Raw genomic sequence first — 24,141 nt, forward strand, 5'->3', positions numbered from 1 at the left:
TATTCTTACTGCCACAATCAGTTAGAATAGAGGAAGAAGTCTTTGGTCTGTACCAAGATTTTAGATTTCATTTTAAACCTTCGAAACTCTTATTTACATGAATCATAACCATTAAAAAATTGCATAGGTAACTAGAAGAATTCGAACCCACGACCTTTCCGGTTATTATAAGATAAGGGAAATATTTTATCTTCCGAGTTACATAATATTATATACAATATTAATATCAACATTCCAGTGATACTACGTATCAGGAGGTCACACAGTAGGTGGGTACCACTTACCGTTTATTGCTATCATTATTCGAGCACAATAGACACCAACTCCGTATATGATGGATGATCGTTATAATAACAGTTCCAGAATGATTTGTAGCTTCCCATCAACACATCTCGAATTTGTATATTCAGTTGCTTGTTGGTTTATTTTAAAATAAAAATATCTTTATTGAAATCGTTAATGGCTTGGACACACGCGTTGCGACGGCCGACGGAATGAAGTAAGTAGTATTTTCAATAACTCGCTAAATTCGGCTTTATGAACTTTAAACATACCGTTGAAATTGGTATACTGAAAGTACAACACGGAGGACGCGCGCCGAGCTTGGTGCTCCTGGACTTTCATAGGTTAGATTTGAAGAGACGCCACGACTCAGTGGTGTCGGTGTGCGTTGCGCCTTATACAAGAAACTATTTGAAGGTGTTCACACTGGAAGTAGGTATGGGTAGAAGGCCGCGCTTCTAAAGTTGCACGTCTCTATCACGAACTGCAGTGTGACTTGTTTCATTCCTTATCTATGATTCTAGGAACAAATCAAATCGTACACGCATACACGCGCGTTCAGTGTGACGTCCTACAATGCAGTTGCCGTGTCGCCGCACTTTGTGTGTACAAACTTCAAGCCTAATGTTTGCAACCCACGTAAATCACAACAGATTTTACGAATCATGTTTTTCATAAAATGTTTTGACTTTGCGTGTTGCCGCGAGCATTTTAAATTGCGTGCTGAAGATTAGACATTTTATTACTGAAATAATTGCTGGAGCTTTTTATAATTTATTTTAGTGAAATTCCACCATTTAATGCTTAAGGTAATTGCTATTTGACAAATCGCAAAAATGCTGTACTTTGAAGTAAATTGTTTATTTTTCTAAAGCATTAACATCTATTAAATACATGCAATTAAAAACTTCAGTTTGTGAAGATTATAAGGGCCTTTTTTAATTTAGTATACATTATCCCAATAATAAAAAAAAACAAGTTGAAAACATTGCTGTTCGCAACTTGTTCTGTAAAAGTTTTCTTTAACATCTTGATACTTTGAAGCCAACCTCCAGAAAATGATATGTTTAGGTTTAGCAATCAATTTGAACTGTTAGTTTTATACTAAATGTTTTTCATTTCTTAAATAATCTAAAACTAACCAAAAAACTTCCTGTGCTATTTATTTTCTTGCAGGCGCTCTATGGAATTCAGTGTCCACTGGACTGTCATGGCGGAAGGACTGTGCGCGTCATTTCGTCGCAAAATATTATTTAAAATGAATTTAAGCTTATTATTTTTGAATGAAAGTTGTGTTTATAATCGTTGAAAAATAAAATAGGGATTTTTTCATTTCTAAATGAAGCCTGCTTATATACTAAAATTTATTCGAAAGTTACGGTTTTACCAGGTAAATACTCGGAGGTTGTCATAGATTATGATGACAGATAGTAAGTGTTCTAAATAGGTATTATACCTATGTTTTTTAGGAGATAGCGCGCCTCGTTTCGGGCGCCGTGTTCCGAAATGGATTTCGTAGTAGTGCAAGTTTGGTGCAAGCCCCACATGACGGAGGGGTATGCGTCAGGCATTTCCTGTGTACAAAAAAAGACCTATATTTCGGATCCATTTTTCATCACTGACATCATGCACTATTCAAAGACTGGTCTTCAAGCATTGAGGAATTTTGGACGAGAGACATCTCGAAGGTTCCCGAAGGCTGCCTAACTGAGTTAGATTTGTCGGCTAGCTAGCTTTTTTTGAAATTGGACCTACTTAGCTGGATTGTGTGTTAGAGATTTCTTATGAGATATTATATGTACATAATATAACCATCATAAGGAAGCTCAGATTCATGCTGCGGGCAATGGGGAGAGCCTAAAGGTTGGAACGCCATTTCGGCGGCCGTGTTTCCTGCCATATATACCATAGATACCTGCAAGCCAAGAGTGAATAGGCATCTTCCAGGTAAGCGTGCTCCAACTTGGACCTCATCATTGCTTTCTTTAAAGCATGATTGTCGTCAAGCGCAAGCGCAAAGATTCAGGCGGCGCAAACCCGTAGCATGTGGAAGACCCTATTAAAGACCTATGTTCACTGTGGACGTCTGTCGGTTGATGTTGATGATTATGTCTTTAGTGCAAGTAGTTCAGTAGTTTCAGAGTTTATCGATAACAAACAAACAAACCTTTCCTCTTCATAATATATGTACTTAGTAGCGCAAACTTGGAAAAAATCTCGTGGAAACTCTTTGATTTTCCGAGATAAATGTAATTTTACCTGGCAGCCCTAATCAATTTTATCACTGATAATAATAACTAATTCATAACCGTTAAAACTAAGAGTCAAAATCTCGTTTTTCTAGTCGAGTTCCGTAGGCTCTTTGAACCCACCGCATTATTATCCCAAGAAAACCTACCATTAGATGTAGGAATAATGGAAAGAGGTCACAACCCTCAGCAATAAAGAATACGATGCGGAGAGAGATGTCACTCTCAAGGTCTTTAAATGTATCCATGCAAAAAACCACGTCGAATGGTTGCTCCGTTGCAGCGTGATTGAATATTAAACCAACAAACACACTTTCGCATTTGAAATATGGCCAGTGATTATAAGAAACAGTTTAAATCTCTCTCTGAGAGACGTTAGGCAAAGTGAACACGAATTATGACACTTCTGTGTTCTTATACAAGCTTAGGTCTCTCAATTTTGTCAATTAATGTCAAATTTCTTTCTCAGATCAAAACCTAGTAAGTGGTTTAAATTCAAGAGAAGTTTAGGCCGTAGTCTTCAACAAGAAACTCGGCGGTTGCTCTTTTCAAAGATTTGATGTACAATATTAAATTGCTTAAAACGCACATAACTGAAAAGTTAGTAGTGCGTGATTCCAGGATCGAACCCCCGACTTTCGATTAGGAGGCGGACGTTCTAACCACTAGGCTATGACAGTTTTTAAATTAAAGGGGTTTAAATATTTTAGTGTGAAGACTGGCCTACACATTTATTCATTAGATGTGCATCACTTTCTTTTTTAGGGTTCCGTACCTCAAAATGAAAAACGGAGCTCTTAAAGGATCACTTTGTTGTCTGTCCATTTGTCCGTCCGTCCGTCAAGAAAACCTATACAGTACTTCCCGTTGATCTAGAATCACGAAATTTGTTCTCGGATTTATTCCTTTACTTGGGCTATGAGAGTTGAGACCTATCTACCTGCCCATAATTCTAGGTTAACGGGAAATACCCTATCGGTTTTCTTGACAGACACGACAGACGGACAGACGGACAGAAAGACAGACAACAAAGTGATCCTATAAGGGTCCCGTGTTTCCTTTTGAGATATGGAACCCTAAAAACATTATGTAAGTATGCAAAGTATTTCCCTTGCAAGCCATATTTAACAGTTGACATGTAGAGGTCATTGACTTTTCCTATCTTACTTTTAAGTTTTAATGCATCATTAAGTATTTACTGTTTTGACATGGTATTTAGATAATGGGTGATATTTATTTTATTTAATCTAATTCCTTTGAAAAACTTAGTAAGGCGCATTAATCTATAAAAAACCTAGCCAGTTCATAGACTTACTATGTTTTAAAATGGTCAAAGCGACTTACTAGCTTTTAATTTTACTTTAATGTGGGTGTCCTTACAATACAACGGGACATACTATGAAAGTTAGGCTTATGACATAAAACGATTTTCGGAAAAATGACATTTACTTTGTTTTGATATGGGGCGGTCGATATAATTAGGTACTAGGGTAAAGGCTCAAGTAAATGAACAGATTGGACGTTTTTACATGTATTAAGAGCTGGAATAAAAAACCGGCTGATATACCTTTTTTAAATATTTTCTTACAAATTCTTACACTTTTTTCAATTTCAATTTCAAAACCGTGTTCCGTTCAAACCGTTCAAAAGTGTGTGTGCGTGCGTCCATGTGTGTGTGTGAGTGTGTGTGAGTATATACTTGTCTGTATGTTTGTACGAGTGTTTGTTAGTGTGGTATTGCGTTGTATAACCACATGAGTAGCGAACAGAGTCAAAGCTTCATACAAGCGCGCTACGATAGGTACACTACTACAAGCTTGAGGCGCGTGTGTGCGTGAGCACAGGCGCTACGTCGCGTACGGAGAGAAATCGGTTTATACCGGCTCGGCCTGTGCTCAAGCTCAGGGGCTGCAGTACACGTCGCGCGTCGTGTTTTCATTTAATTTAATGTTAATGATAATAATTTAAATAGTGTTTAAAATCTATTTTCTTGAACTGTCATAGATTTTGTTCAAAATCAATATTTGAGGATCCCTAGGATCACAAAACAGGATATTGTTACCAAATTTAAAAAAATCGACGCCATTTTGAAATTCTTTGTTAATTGACCGATTTCGTTCAAAATCGATATTTAGAGCTCCCTGGGATCACGAAATAAGAAACTGTTACCAAAATTTAAAAAAGTCGACGCCATTTTGAAATTCTTTGTAAATTGACCGATTTCGTTCAAAATCGATATTTAGAGCTCCCTGGGATCACGAAATAAGAAACTGTTACCAAAATTTAAAAAAGTCAACGCCATTTTGAAATTCTTTGTTAATGGACCGATTTCGTTCAAAATCGATATTTAGAGCTCCCTGGGATCACAAAATAAGAAACTGTTACCAAAATTTAAAAAAGTCGACGCCATTTTGAAATTCTTTGTTAATTGACCGATTTCGTTCAAAATCGATATTTAGAGCTCCCTGCGATCACAAAATAAGAAACTGTTACCAAAATTTAAAAAAGTCGACACCATTTTGAAATTCTTTGTTAATTGACCGATTTCGTTCAAAATCGATATTTAGAGCTCCCTGCGATCACAAAATAAGAAACTGTTACCAAAATTTTAAAAAGTCGACGCCATTTTGAAATTCTTTGTTAATTGACCGATTTCGTTCAAAATCGATATTTAGAGCTCCCTGCGATCACAAAATAAGAAACTGTTACCAAAATTTTAAAAAGTCGACGCCATTTTGAAATTCTTTGTTAATTGACCGATTTCGTTCAAAATCGATATTTAGAGCTCCCTGCGATCACAAAATAAGAAACTGTTACCAAAATTTTAAAAAGTCGACGCCATTTTGAAATTCTTTGTTAATTGACCGATTTCGTTCAAAATCGATATTTAGAGCTCCCTGGGATCACAAAATAAGAAACTGTTACCAAAATTTAAAAAAGTTGACGCCATTTTGAAATTCTTTGTTAATTGACCGATTTTGTTCAAAATCGATATTTAGAGCTCCCTGGGATCACAAAATAGGAACCTGTAACCAAAATTTAAAAAAGTCAACGCCATTTTGAAATTCTTTGTTAATTGACCGATTTCGTTCAAAATCGATATTTAGAGCTCCATGGGATCACAAAATAAGAAACTGTTACCAAAATTTAAAAAAGTTGACGCCATTTTGAAATTCTTTGTTAATTGACCGATTTTGTTCAAAATCGATATTTAGAGCTCCCTGGGATCACAAAATAGGAACCTGTAACCAAAATTTAAAAAAGTTGGCACCATTTATAATTCTTTCTAAATTGACTGATTTCGTTCAAAATCGATATTTAGATCTATCGATCGATATTTAAAGATCGATATTTAAACTAGGCAATCACAACAAAAACAAACTTTACCATCTTGTTGAACAAATAACTATTGTTAATTAAATTGTATCCTCCAGTGCCAGCCCTACCAAAATAGTTATAAATTTTGCTCGCTTCTTAGAAGCTTTGCCTCTGTTTGCTACTCTATGGTATAACACCATGTTAGTAAATCTTAGTATATTTTTAACCGACTTTAAAAAAAGGAAGAGGTTCTGAATTCGTTGGTATCTTTTTTTTTATGTATGTTCCCCGATTACTCAAAGACGCCTGGACCGATTTGGATTTTTTTTTTGTTTGATAGGGTATACTTTGCAAGTGGTCCCATATAAATTTGGTAAAGATCTGATGAATATCTTTGAAGATGGAGAACAGAACTCCTCAATGGATAAGAGCAAATTCAATTTTTTTTTAATGTATGTTCACCGATTGCTCAAAGACGCCTGGACCGATTTGGAATTTTTTTTTTTTTTTGAAAAGCTAGGTATACTTTGCAGGTGGTCCCATATAAATTTGATGAAGTTCTGATGAATATCTTCTGAGATGGAGAACAGAACTCCTCAATGGATAAGAGCAAATTGCTCGCGATCAGTGTAATTGCTTAGTAAACAGTAGGGTTTTAGCTGGGCATGGCATATTATTATAGTACAGTGGGGCCACTAAAAATTTTGAAATAAAAAATTTTCAAAATAAAAATAAAACCGACTTCAAAAACCACAATAACTTAAATTATTTTTTACTTTTTAGTGTTTGTGATTTTGAAGTCGGTTTTATTTTTCTTTTGAAATTTTTTTATATTTATTCTGGTATTCTTCTTTCTTGTATATGGATCCCTCTTGGGTATCCCCATTTCTCTCTGTCTTTGGTACTATCAAGCTAATTTTCTCTCGCGATTTGCACAATAGCATTAGACCAACGCGTCTTCGGTCTACCTACCTGTCCTTCTTTCATCTGTAAAAATCGATACAATATGACCATTTGCATTTCAGTTTTAGGGCATGTCTCAAGGTGTCTGTAGGCTTTGTCTTTTTTCTTATGTCTTCAATTCTCACTTTGAATATTTTTTGCTTAATTTATGCACCTTGCCATCGCCCTTTAGCAAGTCACTATTTCTTTTTATATTCTTTGTCTGGACCCATGTTTGGCTGGCATAGGTAAGGCATGGCAGGATGCATGTATCTATAACGGATCTTTTAAGATGTACTGGGTAAGCTCCTTTCATTCTTTCCTTTTGTGCCCAGTAAAACAAGCATACTCGGGCTACTTTGAGAACCCATTAGCAGCTAACAGCAAGGCCTGGACTCCAATTTTTATATGTGGAAGCTGTATTTCCTCGTTGCGTTTATGAGCAAATAAGAATAGTTAACTACTAAAAAAAATTTATAATTTGGCGCAAACCATCTAAACACCATGATGATTATTATTTCTGCGCTGTGAATATTACCAGAAGAAACAGCAAAAAAAATTGTTCCAAGCGGCTCTATTGTAACTTGCAGTCTGCAATTTGAACGATTCTGACTTCTGGTGATAAATCTGTACCTCAGCCCCAACCCAGTACCTCTAATCTACCATTCTACTCTTAACACATTCAGTAGCTGATGTTGCACTTCCAGCGACTTGGATGCAACAAGGGCGTTAAGTTTCATTTTCTCTGTAGTCATTTGGACTGTTTTCCAGAAAATTTAGGTGACTTTCAAACTAAGATAACTATACCAAAGGGGATAATATCATATGAAAGGGCTGTATTATACATTCTAAAACAGGTTTTATTTATTATTATTATGTAAAATAGTTTTTGATTTATCGCGCAAAATGTAGAAAAAAATATACAATAAGTCAAAAACTGAAAATCTGACATTTTTTTTAAAATTCCAAGCCGAAAATATACTTAAGAATTTATTAATAGGAATCGAGAGTTTATGCACTAGATAGAGTTCGTTCATTCACTGAAATTCCCAGTTCATTTACTGGCAATTTATCCTTTTGTTAAATAAAATAATTTATAATAATTAATACCACGCATTTTTTTGCGTTTTTGATATTTAAATAATTTAAGAGTGTATACCTACTGTGTATAGACACAGATAAAAAAAAATATAAAAATTATATATATGTTATTTCTAGGCTTTTTGGGAGGCGTTGAATAGAAACACAGTTATACCGTTACAAGCTGTATTCCCACTGACTCACGCATCGCGCGGGTGCAACCGCGTCAACAAGTTTTTTCTATCTACCTACATATAACATCCCTCCAACACTATTTTAACAATTAAAAACTTATCAACTAAAAGACATGCTTAATTAAAAATATTTCTTATAATCTATGTGTTTACGAGGCCTTAGAGTTCGGACTGTTCGACTGTCCGTATTCGGTATAGCCTGGGCTGAAGGAGCCGGAGGACATGATGGCCTAGGAACGGGCTCCGTAGCCTGGTCAGATCGATTCGCCGATGCTACGCCGCCGGGGCAATCTGTGCGGACCTCAATGTCTACCGAGCCCGTACTGGCGACCTTATCGTGTCGTACGGCTTCTTCGTGTCCACCCATCACACTTTCCCCCTCAAATTTGCAAATTTGATTCTTGTGTCTTTTAATTTTAACGTTATTTTCCTTGAGACTTATTAAATATAACGATCGCCCAATTTTTTTCAAAATAGTTCCTTTAGTCCAAGCATTTTGTTGTTTATTGTATGTTTTCACTAGAACCAGTTCACCTTCTTTAAAGTCAATGTTTCTTTTTCCGTGATAGTTTTTAATCTGTGAACACTGATTTCTTTTTACAGTTTTTGATAACTCCCGGTCGGATGACGATGACGGCCGCGCAGGAGGGTTTAGCAAATCCAATCTACAACGTAAATTTTTACCAAATAACATCTCAGCAGGTGATCGATTCGTGGTGGAATGTGTAGAATTGCGATAGTGGAATAAAAACTCATTTAACTTATTATTTATATCTTTTTTTGACGTTCCTGATAAAACTATGCTTTTTAAAGCTTTTTTAACGATCTTAACAAAACTTTCAGCTTGGCCATTGCTTGCAGGGTGATAGGTCGGCGAAGTTAAATGAGAAATACCATTATAACTACAGAAATTTTTGAATTCTGACGAGGTAAATGAACTGCCGTTATCGCTGCAAATTGTATTAAAAAGTCCAAATCTTGACATAATTTCACTTAATTTTTCAATTACTACTCTAGAATTGTACCCGTTACTCACATCGAAAACTTCCACCCATTTAGAATAAGCATCTACCACTATTAAATATACTTTATCATTAAAAGGGCCTAAAAAATCCACATGCACCCGGAACCAGGGTTCAGGCGGATAGGGCCACGGAGTGAGCGCGGCGCGCGGCGGGGCGGCGCGGAGCTGCGCGCACACTTCGCATGCACCTACTGCTGTCTCTAAACTCGCGGACATCTTAGGCCACCAAAATCGCATTCTTGCCGAGGCCTTCATTTTAGCTACACCCAAGTGGCCCGTATGCAACTCTTTAACCACTGCGCCCTGAATCGCTTCGGGTATTACGAGTTTCGCCCCTCTCATTACGCACCCGTTTTCAAACGACAATTCATAACGACAATTAAAATAAGGCTTGAGTTTATTATCCATCACCTTATTCGGCCAACCGTTCAATAGGTATTTAATAACTTGCATTAAAATTTTATCCGACTTCGTACTCTGTTGAACATCTTTAAAGATCGCCGGCATTGAATGTGCGTCCCAAATGTAACACGAATAAGAGCTATTATCGATTGTGTTACTTCCACTTCTAATCAGTTTACCTCGATTATTATATTTTGTAGGTACTAAATCTGACTCATCGTTGATCGTGGTGCGGCTAAGGTAATCGGCCGAGTTATTTGCACTACTAACGTACTCAATAGTGTAGTTATACGCTGATAAAAATAACGCATACCTTTGCAACCGATTTGCTGTAATTTCAGGTATACCACGGCCTGGTCGAAAAATAGATAGTAGCGGCCTATGATCGGTTCTCAATATAAAAGGCTCTGCTCTGCCGTATAGGTATTGGTGGAACCGCCGCACCCCGAATATGATTGCCGTCGCTTCTTTTTGTATTTGACTATACTGTTTTTCGGCTGCACTTAATGACCTAGAGACATACGAAACGGGTCGTTCCTCGCCACTGCCTTCTATCTGCGATAACACTGCACCGAGACCGTAAGGTGACGCATCAACTGTCAAAATTATTTTTGCGTCAGGATTAAAATGTGCTAAAGTGTTTTCGGAAGCTAACTGTTTCTTGATTAATTCAAAAGCCTCCGAATGTTCCTGTTCCCATTTCCAATTAGCATTTTTTTTTAATAAAGAATGTAAAGGACATAAAATACTAGAAGCATTTTTGATGAAACCTCTATAGTAGTTTACTAAACCCAAAAATGACTTAAGTTCGGTAACATTTGTAGGAACATTAGCCTTAAGAATAGCCTTCACCTTGTCTGGTGACTTATGTAACCCGTTTTTATCAATAGTGTACCCTAAATAAGATACCGAGTCTTGAAAAAAATTACATTTATCTTTTTGCAATACAAGTCCAGCGTTTTCTAGCCTCTTAAAAACCTGGTTTAACCTCTCTAAATGTTCTTGCTCATTTTTTCCTGTAATCAAAATATCATCTAAGAACTGAAGTACTCCATCTATCCCTGTTAAAATTAACTCTAACGTTCTTTGAAATATAGCCGGCGCACTGGATAACCCAAATACTAATCTCGTGTATTTAAATAAGCCCTTATGTGTATTTATGCACGTCAATAATTGCGAATCTTCTTTTAACCTTAGTTGATTATATGCATTAGATAGGTCTAGTTTTGTAAATTTTACACCGCCATGAAGTTTAGAAAATAATTCCTCAATACGAGGCAGTGGATACTTTTCAACTAAAAGTTGTTTGTTAAGCGTCGCTGAGTAATCTGCACACACCCTTATGCTGCCATTACGTTTTAATACCGGAACAATAGGGCTGGCATACTCGGAAAACTGTACCGGCTCAATAACCCCTAAACACGTTAATCTGTTCAATTCTGCTTCTAGTTTATTACGCAGGGCGAAAGGCACCGACCGGGCTTTAAAAAAAATAGGTTTAGAATCCGGTTTTAAATTCAATGTCACTTCAATGTCTTTGCAACACCCTAATGAATTGGAAAAAAGCTTTGGAAATTTATTAATTAGCGTTTGAACAAAGTTTTCTTTCGCTGTGCAAACATTTACTGAGCATATTTCTAGATTGAATTTATTTATAAAATCACGGCCTAGCAGAGGTGGCCCGCCTCCTTTTACTACATAAACATCTATTATATCCATTTTATTTCTGTATTCAAACCTTAAAGGTAACATCCCTATTGTCCGAATATTGCTGCCATTGTAACTTTGTAATATTCTGTTGGTTTCTAATAGCTTATGCTTAGAAAAATACTTATAATATGTAGAATCTGAAATAGCCGTCACAGCTGATCCTGTATCTAATTCGAAACACAAGGACACACTATCCACCACAATCGTCTCACGCATCGGCTCTCCATGATAGCTACGAATATTAAATATGAGTCGCTTACCATCATCGTCATCACCCTGGGCATCCGAATGAAACTGTAGGAAATGCTGGCTGTCCCGTCCTTTCACGGCGCCACAGGCGCGCTGAATGTGACCTTTGACACCGCATACCCTACACGTAAATGACCTATATCTACAGATTTGGCTTCCGTGACCGAACGAGTTACAGACGACACACTTTTTTTTATTAACTGGCACTGAACGAGACGCACTTTCTTTCTCCGCACTATACGCTTGTCTTCCTTGCGACGACCTTGGTTGCCTGGACGTTACTTTGTGTACCTCGACGAAAGGTGATAAGGACAGATCTTGAGATGGCTGCACCGTCATGGCTGCTTGTCGTGCTCCCTCGTTAGCACAATGTACACTTTCCGCCCATTGCAGCGCTTTCTCCATCGTTAGCCCCTCGAGGGACTTCTCGAAAAGTCGCTCACGAACTTTGCCACTCCCCATGCCCAGGACGAATCTGTCGCGCAGCATTTCGTTTAGTACAGCGGCCGGAAAACTGCAGTCCTTCGCTAAACCCCGCACTCGGGCGGCCCACGCACTCAAGGACTCACTGTTGCCTTGGCAAGCACTGTGAAATTTATACCTCTCAGCAAACCCACATTTCTTTGCTTTAAAGTGGCCGTCCAGCAAGGATACCACTTGCGCGTACGACAGGGACGAAACGTCATTAGGGAGTGCTAAATCCCTAATGAGTTTGTATGTGGTTTCGGCACAACTGCTCAACAAAATTGCCCTCCGCTTTGCGCCCGTCTTGTCCGCGTCATCGTCGATTTCATTCGCAAGAAACCATTGTTCTATGCGTCCTTTGTACAACTCCCATTCTTGTGTTTCGTGGTTGAACACTGTTAATAAGCCCACTGATATTTTATCCATGATCACACGCGTTAAGGTTACTCGTCGCCACTGTTATTTCTAGGCTTTTTGGGAGGCGTTGAATAGAAACACAGTTATACCGTTACAAGCTGTATTCCCACTGACTCACGCATCGCGCGGGTGCAACCGCGTCAACAAGTTTTTTCTATCTACCTACATATAACAATATAGAACGATTCTCATAAATCTTAATTTTAGGTCAAAGTCAGGGTAGTCCTTATTCGTTCATTTACTGGATCTTTTACCCTCCTACGTCAAAATACTAAAAGTCCGCGTAAATTTCGCAGATTGAAATGTCTGCTTGATTAATTGTCAATAGAGGGTCATGACATGTCAAAATTGCTAGTTTGAAGGGGAAATCGTCAATGTCATTCGCATAGGTTTTCCTCTTAAAGAGTCCATTTTTAGATCAAAAATTTAGAATGGATTTAACTTTTTTATATTGCAGTTGTGCACTAGTTAGATCATATTTTGAGAAAATATGGTTCAATATTAGATGTATGAAATATTTGTACCTTCCAAATGGAAAAAGACTTTTTCAAATTGATGCAGTGGTTCCGGACACTACCCCTATACATCAAATTCCAAACATCAAATTTTTTATAATATTCACTAATTATAATAGTGTAGATTTTTTGGAAATAAATTTCAGCTTGAAATAAAATCAATGAAAATGGCTGTTTATTTATTTTTCCCTCGATGTCAGGAATTTCTGATAAATAACCCTATTATGGAACATCAATTAATCATGTTCATCGTTGAAAGCTCGCACGAAATGCCCATTAAAATCGAGTCGGTAAAGATAGACAAGTAGGGAAAGTTTAATAAAGGGATGACGACGACGCGAATCTTTTGGCGTAGCACATGTAGAAAACATAGTCTTATTACTCGATACAGCTGTATCAAGTAGGCTACCTTGGTTCAAATATGCCTAGTCTAAAGTTGGGCTTAAAATTGTTCAGTTTCGGCATTTTCCTTCTCCAGTCCTTTATAGAATGGATCAAAAATTCGTAAGGCAGAGGCTAAATGTTGATTAAGGCCTCTAGGCATAGGTGTACAATAAAAGTATATTAATTTATTAATTCATTCCTGATGATTACGTTCCTACTATGCCTAATGCAAGTCTACACATGGAATTGTTTCGGATTTGGACTTAATACAGAATTAAAGACCTGTCTGTGATTCGAATTTCCGACCACTTGGTAAGGATTCGCGAGTTTTAATTATTTTACCATTACGTATTGATATAGGTACTTACATAATATATTATACGGTATATAAATAGTCACTACAATATCACGCTTTTGGCGTGATAAAAATGTGATAAAACCTAATGTGTTTGCCAATAGATATATAATAACCTAGATAGATATGTTTTGCAGTGATTGTGGTTAATAATCCAAGTTATTTTAAAACTCTTGGTTGATACTGTATATTTTTCCATTCGCTTGACAGATTTTGATGGACATAGAGATAGCTTGCATCCCCGAAACTGTTATAGGCTACTTTTATCCCGAAAAATCAGAGTTTCAACGGGATTTTAAAGAACCTAAATGCACGCGGATGATGTCGCGGGCATCATCTAGTCTTTATACATCCTCATTCCTCATTTATTTAAAAGTAAAAGTTGAACGTTACCTTATAAAAAAAGATAAAAGTTGCTAAATTACTTCTCAATCCAATCCAATGCAACAACCTGTATGTATTCGTCCACTGCAGAACATAGACCTTTTCAAGGGCGCGCCACCAAACGCAGTCCTCTGCCTTCCTCATCCACCCACTTCCCGGTCATCGGTCCAGCAGGATGTAGGAGGTCTTACACTGCTCTTACCGGTACGTGGTCTCCACTCCAGAATACGTCTTAGTTCCCAGATTGTAAAAAATATCCTTAATAATAATAGTAGCCTGTTTATTGGAAGGTTGTTTTTTAGATTTTTGGCTACATCGTAGTCACTAATTAATAATAATTAAGGCTACATTTTAACGCGTGCCGTTAAATGTAATGTTTATGTTCAAGATTCTTTACACAAATTGCTCTGATAACCAAATATTGTTATTTAGTTCTTTGAGTGTTTTCCTCCTTGTTTTGTGTGCAATAAAGACATTCTACCTCAACTCTATCTTTATTCCGTAGGCAACTCATGTTAAGAGGGATCTCTCCGTCACTCGCTCCATACAAATGTAGTTCCAATTTCATTTGAATACTAAGCAACCAAAGTCTATGAAATTTTGCAGACATATTCTAGAAACTAATATCTATGCCTGTGGTTTTCCAGATTTCTGTTAAAATATTCGGTTTAAAAGTTACGCGGTCTTAAAAATTCACATACAAATCTTTGAGCCCCTGTAATTTTAAAACTTCATATTTTTAGAAAAATCTAAAACACCACAGGCACAGATATTAGTTTTTAGAATATGTCTGCAAAACTTCATGGACTTTGGTTGCTTAATATTTAAATGAAATTGGAACTACGATTGTATGGAGTAAACTGTGACGGAGAGAGCCATGGTAAACGCTACGAGTAGCGGTCATAAAGTCTCCCTTCTACGAGTGTATTGCCCTTCTACATAGGTCTACATCGTAGACTTCTACGTGGGTCGTATCATTAAAACTAACGTAGCTGTTTACGTGCTCCTCGGCGTCATTAGCAATTTTTTTCTATCCCTTGGGGATTTAATTAAACTAATCGGTTCGGCTAATCGCTCTTAAAACCCTGAACTGTCCTTCAGGCTGGAAGGTAATTAATTCACTTTTTAAGAGTAACTATTAATTAGTAGTAGAAGTATAGAACGTTAGTACCATGCATACGCATTTTATCGATTATTTATATCTATTTACTTATGTGACTCAATTTAGTCACAAATCTCATTTCATTATTATCATCTCAATTCTCAACCCATTGCTGGCCTCCTACTGAGCACTGATCTCTTCTCAGGATATAAAGGATTTAGACTGTAGTTAGTTTACTCTGCTGCCACGGTGGTGACGGTGCGGTTTGGTAGACCTTACTCCCCCCTCCATCGTTAAAACCCTCATAACTCCGAAAAGTAAGAAGTGCATACCCGGGATTGAACTCTGTACCTCCAGGATAGGAGGCCGATGTCTTACCTACTAGGCTATCACCACTTATCTCATCGCTAGTCAAAGCTAATGTTATCTTTACTTACCTTATGTTTATTAAGTACCTGCTATAATTTAATCTCCGCCCGGGGATATTTGCAATAAGTAATGATGGTTACCTGATTGCGAGTTTAGACACCACTCGCCTCAAGCACTCTGAGCTTGACTTACCCAGAGCATTTTAAAGAGAGAAACTTTGAAAACGTGTTAGCTTCGAAGTACCTGATACCGATTATTATTAAATTAAGGACTACCTAGTTTTTCAGGCAACTTCATCCGCGTGGGTCTAGGTTTTCCAGACCCTGTTACAATTTCTTAAAATCCTTTCTTAGTGGAGGTCTACGCTTGTACTAACTATTGGTACCTACTTCCATGGATCTACGTTATAGAGAAAACTTACGTGCAAAAATGCATGTTCCTACGTAGTATACGCTGTACCTGTGTTGATATTATGCCATGTATATGATATTAATTAAACAATTACAGTTAAGATAGATGATAGGAAACTTTATTGCATACAAAACATGAAATAACCAAGACAAAACGAAGAAACTAAAAATTAAAAACAATTGTGTAATGGGGCTGACATGCACTTAAATGATATAATAGTCCCTCAATAAATAAAGAAAAAAAATACAATTGTATGCAAAGGCGGCCTTATTGCTCAGAGCAATCTTTGGTGAAAGTAAAAACTAGGTGCGTTGGATAGTACTAAGATAGATTAAGATATATTTACAGAAAAGAGCTAAGGCCTGGGGGTGTTGGGTGTTATTTACGCGAAAATATTCCACACAATGAGCAAGGTATCGTGTATCATATCATCTCAAATCGGTCCAATGCCCGCCTCCGCAAGCGCAAACTTCCTGCGACTCGCGAGATATCCAGATGGACCATTTCCTGAGCATTGTGTGGCTGACTGTGTGCACGATCCTTGAGCTATCTCGAGGCCTAATCAATGCTCGCTCACGTTAACTCGCGGGCGCGGTCGCGACAATATCAAACGTACTGTAAACCCATTATAGCCTAGCGGTGCCATATGGCACCCAATTTCGTATGTTTAAATTGTCGGGCCCTGTCCTTGTAATAAGAGGTGAAGTCAAGTGGTTTGTTGTCAATAAGTATAATTACTGGTATGAATCGCGCGCGAAAACTTATCAGTTCATAATCGCGAATGCGAGACCATGACCAGAGAAAAATATGACCACGTGGGTAACGTACTGGCTTTTAGCCCATTGAAGTGCAATTTTTACAGGCGTAAACGTAATGTTGGGGCTTTTGTGCACTCATTCGTATTCGTTTTTTACCCGACTGCGGCAAAGCCAAAAGGAAGGGTTATGATTTTAGCAGTCTATGTATGTGTGTATGTATGTATGTATGTATGTGTGTGTGTATGTATGTATGTATGTATGTGTGTGTGTAGGTATGTTTGTATACAGATTCTGTGTGTTCCACCGTAGCGCCTAAACTTCTGAGCCGATTTTGATGAATGAGGTGTCAATCGATTCGTTGTAAAGGTCCAGGTGACAGTCGGGTTTTAGTTTTCAACTTTATCTTGTTTGTAAAAATACGATTCAAAGTGCCCGCCATACAAAACGTACGGTGTATATCCGTCAAAATACGAATCGTAAAAATACGAATGAGTGCACACGTGTACGTACGTTTTGTATGACGGCCACTTCGAATCGTATTTTCACGAATCACGAAAATGAATTGAATACGAATGAGCATAAACGCCCTTACCCTGTTGCATGTCCGATTTTTCCGTACATTCGCGCGTAATACAAAAAATGTCTCGCCTGCGCCCGCGCAACTGTTGAGTTTCTTACCGGCACATTTCAATAGAATCTGCATTCCGAACTGGTGTTAGAGTCACAGACGTAGTATGAGAGCCGGTGGTTTCCCTACATGAAATGAAATAAATGTTGATTTGATTTGATCACAATAAATCAACAACAGGGTACAGGATACAGGGTCTTCAAGCGCCCTGCACACCCGCCGATTCCGAGAAGAAGGACGATATAATACGACTATTATTTTAAGATAAAATTATAATGGTCATCAAAAAGTCGTAGGTATATTATAACAATTCTCGACAAATACACAAGTAATTAATTCCCTTTGTTGCATGAATCTGGGTTAAATCTAGTTCGGTCGCAATTTGTCACGTTCCGTTATTGCCGTATAGTAAATGTTATGTTTGTTTGCTTGGGGCCCTTTATACGAAAACGATAATTGGAAGTGGCGATTGTTCCCTATTTATGATGCCTTCTTATTAATACAACTCTGACTATATACAGCTATGTCTTTATACATATACGGATGCCGTGGTAGCCTAATGGTTAAGACTTCTGCCCCCAATTCTGGTGGTCGGGCGAAACTTATGTTTTCGGAGTTATATGTTTTAAGCAATTGATATAGGTAGGTACTACTACGTATGGTGTTCTAATCTCTTAAGCCGGCTCTACACTCGCACGTGAAGTCGCGCCGTTATTTCACGCCGTGAATGTATGCCGCGATCCACACGTGAACTGTGTCCCTCCACACTCGCAAATCTGCACGGTCTTGTTCATGACTATGGACGAAACCCTTTGCCTTTGTCGCGGACCAAAAACCGACACTAATCGGGGAAAAGCGTAAAGCGCGAACGCGAAGGCTCGAACAACATCTACATTCGTGATTCGCAGTTTTCGCGGGCGTTCGCACCGCCGCGAAAGCCTGCGACTCCGCGCCGCCGAGTGTAGAAGCCCACTTTATAATTAAGGCAAAGTTGGTTAGGTTGGTAATTTGTATATCACTATAAAAAAATTGTCAAGTACAAATTGGATTCGCACACGAAGGGTTCCGTACCATGCTACAAGAAATAACACTTTTATTTTTTAATTTTCATTGCACCCATTTCAACATTTTTATTACCTATCTGTTAGTGTGATAACTTTCCTCTCTCTGACCTATAATATGACCTATTACGGTTCACGAGATACAGCCCGCTGCCAGACGGACGGATGGACGTACGGATAGCGGAGGCTTAGTAGTGGAGTCCCGTTGGCATCCTTCGGGCACGGAACCCTAAAAAATAATAAGTTCAGTGATTAAAGAAATAAAGCTGTCGTTCGTTAAAATGTAGTGATGAATGGGTTGCGTGATGCTTTTATTTGGATTCTGTCATGTTCACACATTTATTTTGTAAATAAAGAGGCACTAGATAGAGGTGTATTTTGTTGTTGAAATATTGACTGTACGTGTGTTATTTTTGGCTAGTTCTACACTGTAGAATACGCCAGTGAAATTTTTAGTTAGTTTAAATAATTTAATAGAAGTAAGTTTTGCTCGTAAAGAAATTCAATACAAGTGTAAATTAAAAATTTATAACACTCCCGACGATCCAAAGTATCTGAGTTTTCCAAAACATCATTTTCAAATAAATAATTATGTATTTAGGCAACGTCCATCTTGACAGCTTGACATTTGTCTATTGACATAATATTATGAACCTAACGGTTATCTAACCTTCTTTTCTACAAGAAAACTAGAAAAGAGCTGATAGCTCTTAAACGGCTGAACCAATTTTTTTAGATTATAGCTAAGAACACTCTCGATCAAGCCACGTTTCAAACAAAAAAAACTAAATTAAAATCGGTTCATTCGTTTAGGCGCTACGATGCCACAGACAGATACACAGATACACAGATACACACGTCAAACTTATAACACCCCTCTTTTTGGGTCGGGGGTTAAAAATCAAATCAAAGCTACTTAAGGAAATAAGCATAGGAATTTTTAAGACCGTGTAACTTTGAAACCGAATATTTTAACAGAAATCTGGAAAACCAAAGGCATAGATATTAGTTTCTAGAATATGTCTACAAAATTTCATGGACTTTAGTTGCTCAATATTCAAATGAAATTGGAACTACGTTTGTATGGAGCGAGTGACGGAGAGACCCCTCTTAAAGAGTTCAATAAAAAATTTAGAATAGATTTTACTTATTTATATTGCAGTTGTGCACTAGTTAGGTCCTTTGAGAAAATATGGTTCAATATTAGATGTAGGTATGAAATAATTGTACCTTCCAAATGGAAAAAGAACTTTTCAAATTGATGCAGTGGTTCCGGACACTACCCCTATACATCCAAATTCAAAACCTACAAATTTTAACTTTTTTAATATTCACTGATTATAATAGTGTAGATTTTTTTGGAAATTTTCAGCTTGAAATAAAATCAATGAAAATGGCTGTTTATTTCAATAAAATCAAATCAAAGCTACTCAAGGAAATGAGCATAGGATACTGCATAATATGACTCCACCCATGTGCGGGGCTGCAATTATGAGTGAAGTTTAGAAGAGCAACCGCCGAGTTTCTTGCTGGTCCTTCTCGGTAGGAAGAGCATTCCGAAACAGTGGTTCCAGATTCACTTGATGATTCAAAAATAAAATACTTTAAACTAATAAAAAATAAAATACTAAAATTGAAGTAATTTATTTTACTTCAATATTAATAAAATTATACTACACCAAAGGTCAGTACTTATTTTACCACACCCATTCGTCGATGGGAGTGGTTGTATTATTTTGAGTATTGGCGGAATTTCGTCGTTGGAGCCATTTGCTTAATTTTCACTTCATTGGACAACAGTAAAGTTCCAAGCGATCCCATTACAACTCATTTAATTTGTTTATTACAACTCGCCTAAAACAGCCTCAAACATGCCCGAAAGTTGAAACAGATTCGATATATAAAGAAGGTTTTTGACGACCGCGCTTGGATTGTTTTTATTGCGGTAAAATTCTTAGATATTATGTATTAATTTTTTTTTACTTAAAAAAAAATTTATTAGCCATTTTAAATCATGACTAACATTCCCCTTTCCCCTCCAACTAAGCGTTAAGCTTGTGCTAGGAGTGGGTACGACAATAGTGCAACGGGTGGGGTTTGAACCGCCGACCTTTCGGATTTCAGTCCGCTCCTATAACCGTTGAGCTATTGAGGCTATTTATTAAACTAGTATTATCTAAGGCTATTTATTAAACTAATTGACATTTAATTTAACCATCCTAGTACCCACCTACTACTATAATAATAGGTATGTGTATTTAATGTTACCTAGGAATGTGATATCACCTAGGTATTTATGTGTAGGGTTCATTGAATTGGGAAGCATAAAGTGTTCGTTTATGTTTAAAATTAGCATATTTTTGTCCCGTATAACTCATTCGTACCTTTACTTCCTCGTAGGTAAATATACCTGCCCAGGTTTGGAATGCAGGGTCCCCTTCTAAACGCCGGGAACGGAATTAACCATTTACGAACGTAATCTAGAGAATGACTCAGACTGCTACAACGTTACCCACCACAATTAAATAGATGCGCCTGCTGCCTTGTTTTGTTTTTCTTTGCTATTTCCCGTTGCTTAGAAAACGCTGCAATATAAATTAATATATTTAGTAGAGGTATAAAGTGTAGTACCTACCTATTTTTAACCCCCGACCCAAAAAGAGGGGTGTTATAAGTTTGACCTGTGTATCTGTGTATCTGTCTGTGGCACCGTAGCGCCTAAACTAATGAACCGATTTTAATTTAGTTTTTTTTTGTTTGAAAGGTGGCTTGATCGAGAGTTTCTTAGCTATAATCCAAGAAAATTGGTTCAGCCGTTTGAAAGTTATCAGCTCTTTTCTAGTTACTGTAACCTTCACTTGTCGGGGGTGTTATAAATTTTTAATTTACACTTGTTATAAATAGGAAGCCATCCATACTCCATACTTACTAATAAATAAATTAGTAATATCGTAAAGGCGAAAGTGTGTCTGTCTGTTTGCTAGCTTTTTACGGCCCATATGTTTAACCGATTTTGGCGAAATTTTCATCCCAAGGCATTCCAGGGATGGAATTAGACATTTTATCTCGTAAAATCTAAGAGCTCCCACAGGATTCTTAAAATTTCTAAATATCCACGCGCTCAAAGTATTGGTGATCATCTAGTTTTTACATGGACTATTACCAGCTCTATGTCGTGATTTTCAGTAGGTGCATAAAGTTTAAACCTTTCTACATAATATGTATATTATACCTTACAATGCTGAAGTAGGTACCTATTGCACTTCGAAATATAGTGTAAATTAAAAATTTATAACACCCCCGACGATCCAAAGTATTTGAGTTTTCCAAAACATCCTTTTCAAATAAATAATTATGTATTTAGGCAACGTCCATCTTGACAGCTTGACATTTGTCTAATATTAAGAACCTAACGGTTATCTAACCTTCTTTTCTACAAGAAAACTAGAAAAGAGCTCATAACTCTTAAACGGCTGAACCAATTTTTTTAGATTATAGCTAAGAACACTCTCGATCAAGCCACCTTTCAAACAAAAAAAACTAAATTAAAATCGGTTCATTCGTTTAGGCGCTACGATGCCACAGACAGATACACAGATACACAGATACACAGATACACAGATACACAGATACACATATACACAAATACACAGATACACAGACACAGAGATACACAGATACACACGTCAAACTTATAACACCCCTCTTTTTGGGTCGGGGTTTAAAAAGGAATAATATGAACGCTAACACTTTCACAAATCTTTAGCTCTCTGATGCATATGCGGTGTTGCAATTCATGAGCATGATTTAGTTGAGTGGTTCCAACTTCCAGTAAAGTATGATGCAGTTATGATTCTACTTTCATAGCTATTATTTTCTTTACTTAAGTAATTTTGTAAGTAGGTGTTTCGTTAAATATGTAAAGAAATTAAAATAACCTATTAGAGTAAATAATTGCATCGTGTTGTATTTTCAATGGCGTAGACATCTCGTGTAGAATGTCAAGTAGTTTTACCAAAATATTATTGAGTTCATTCGGTGTTCCGTCCATTCATTTCTCCCGTGCTGGCGCGCCAGGCTGGCGCCATGAACCCCCGGCGCCAAGCCGCCTTGTCCTGAAAGCCCGCAGTTGCGTGCCGGGACCCGCCCTAGCAGGCTTGCAGTACAATGAAAATTCCCTATATCGCTTCCATTTTGATAATAGTTGCATTCGCCGATGCAAAAATCAGTGGCGGGCCAAGGGGAAGATTCGATAAACACCTGAACTCCACTAATCATCATGTCAGCGCTCGTCATGCCCACTATTCCTACCATCCACCATTGCGAATATATTTCTTGTGTCGGCGTTGCTCCAACTTCGTCGCTTACCCTGTGTTTCACGGATTGCCACCGACATACGTGTACAAATATCGGGAGTTCGGAGGAAGATTCAGTGAGCTGCTGACGGGACTCGCTTTGTACAATCTGGGACGAGCGTCAGCGGACCACTGGGAGTACTCGCGCTACTACCCGATGCGACCAGACGAGAAGTGCTCCATGCAAGTAATCGATCGTAGACATTCCGAGGAAGTCAAAGTGCCTTGCTTCATACTGTCCAGCTTCGTGGAACGATCTCCGGAGAGTTACCTCCCGGACCCTAACGCTTTGGACATATCGTCGCCCCAAATCGATATACGACCGTTTCTTCCTCACGACTCGTCAACTCTGAAAGTGACTAGAGACCAGGATTGTATATTGTGGCATAACGATACCTTGAACAAACATAGATACACCGTACCTTGCTCCCTCTTAATGCAGTACTCTGACACTATGAAGCCTTCCGGGATACCCGTGTACGTGTGGCTCCCTTCGACGTTGGCATTAGTTATTACGATTTACTTGCTTTGTCATTGTTGTTGCAAGAGACGGGTGAAGAAGGAAGCAGTGCCTATCAACAGCGGGCTTATCCAACCACGTGACTATTGTACCACAACCTGCAGCTACTAATGATTTTGAATGAAAAATCGTGCTGTGGTTGGTCGAAATAAGCTTTTGTGGTCGTCCATTTTCTTGTGTGTCTTGTGAAGTGATCCATCGGGCGGTGTGTTCGTGACTAATTTCTGAATTCAGGGATGTTCTAACTAAAAACTATCGATATTATAAGCTTCGTGATAGTGATGTATACCTAGTATGTTGCTCTACATTGAGCAAATTTTTAGAAAAAAATCCTACTGCTTTCGCCATAATAGCATAGCTTTTATACTCTTGTTATAGTAGTTGTAAGCTGGGAAAACGCACGTGTCTGCAATAAAGTTTTATATCTAGATGAGTAGATGTGTAGTAAGTGTGTGTGTAATAATATGTAATGCTATAAGGGAGGGTCTACTCTGTGATTGACCGAAACTATCTCGTATAGGCATTGTTGCATCAATAATTACTATTGCAGCCAATCATAACGATTGAGATTGTAGCAATGATCGATGCAGCTGTTTTGCAATCGACGAACTGATTTTTTCGGTGATCACCATCCCGATCGCTCATCTTTGTCGCTATCATTAGATATAGGTGGTACCTAGTTTGGAGTTTGGACACTGAAATGTAACACGCTACACGCTGTTCGCTGATGTGATCAACATTCTTATTCAGAATCTTAAAAGCTTATTGTGATCAATATTCGGTAAGAACGGTTCAATCTTTTGATCATGTATCAAGACATCCATACTAATATTATAAATGCGAAAGTGTGTCTGTCTGTCTGTCTGTCTGCTACGTTTTCACGGCCTAACCGCTGAACCGATTTTGATGAAATTTGGTACAGACATAGGTCACATCACGGGGAAGGACAAGGCTACTTTCTATCTCG

The 24,141-nt window shown here is 37.8% G+C and overlaps 1 protein-coding gene across 1 annotated transcript in view; it reads left to right on the plus strand.

The window, feature by feature from the left end:
- The window catches only part of LOC123880791 (adenosine receptor A3), an 87,049-nt gene that overhangs the window by 1,036 nt on the left and 61,872 nt on the right, over positions 1-24,141 (plus strand). The gene's annotated exons all lie outside the window — the stretch shown is intronic.

Source organism: Maniola jurtina, chromosome 3 (genome assembly GCF_905333055.1).
Source record: "Maniola jurtina chromosome 3, ilManJurt1.1, whole genome shotgun sequence".
Classification (NCBI taxonomy): Eukaryota; Metazoa; Arthropoda; class Insecta; order Lepidoptera; family Nymphalidae; genus Maniola; species Maniola jurtina.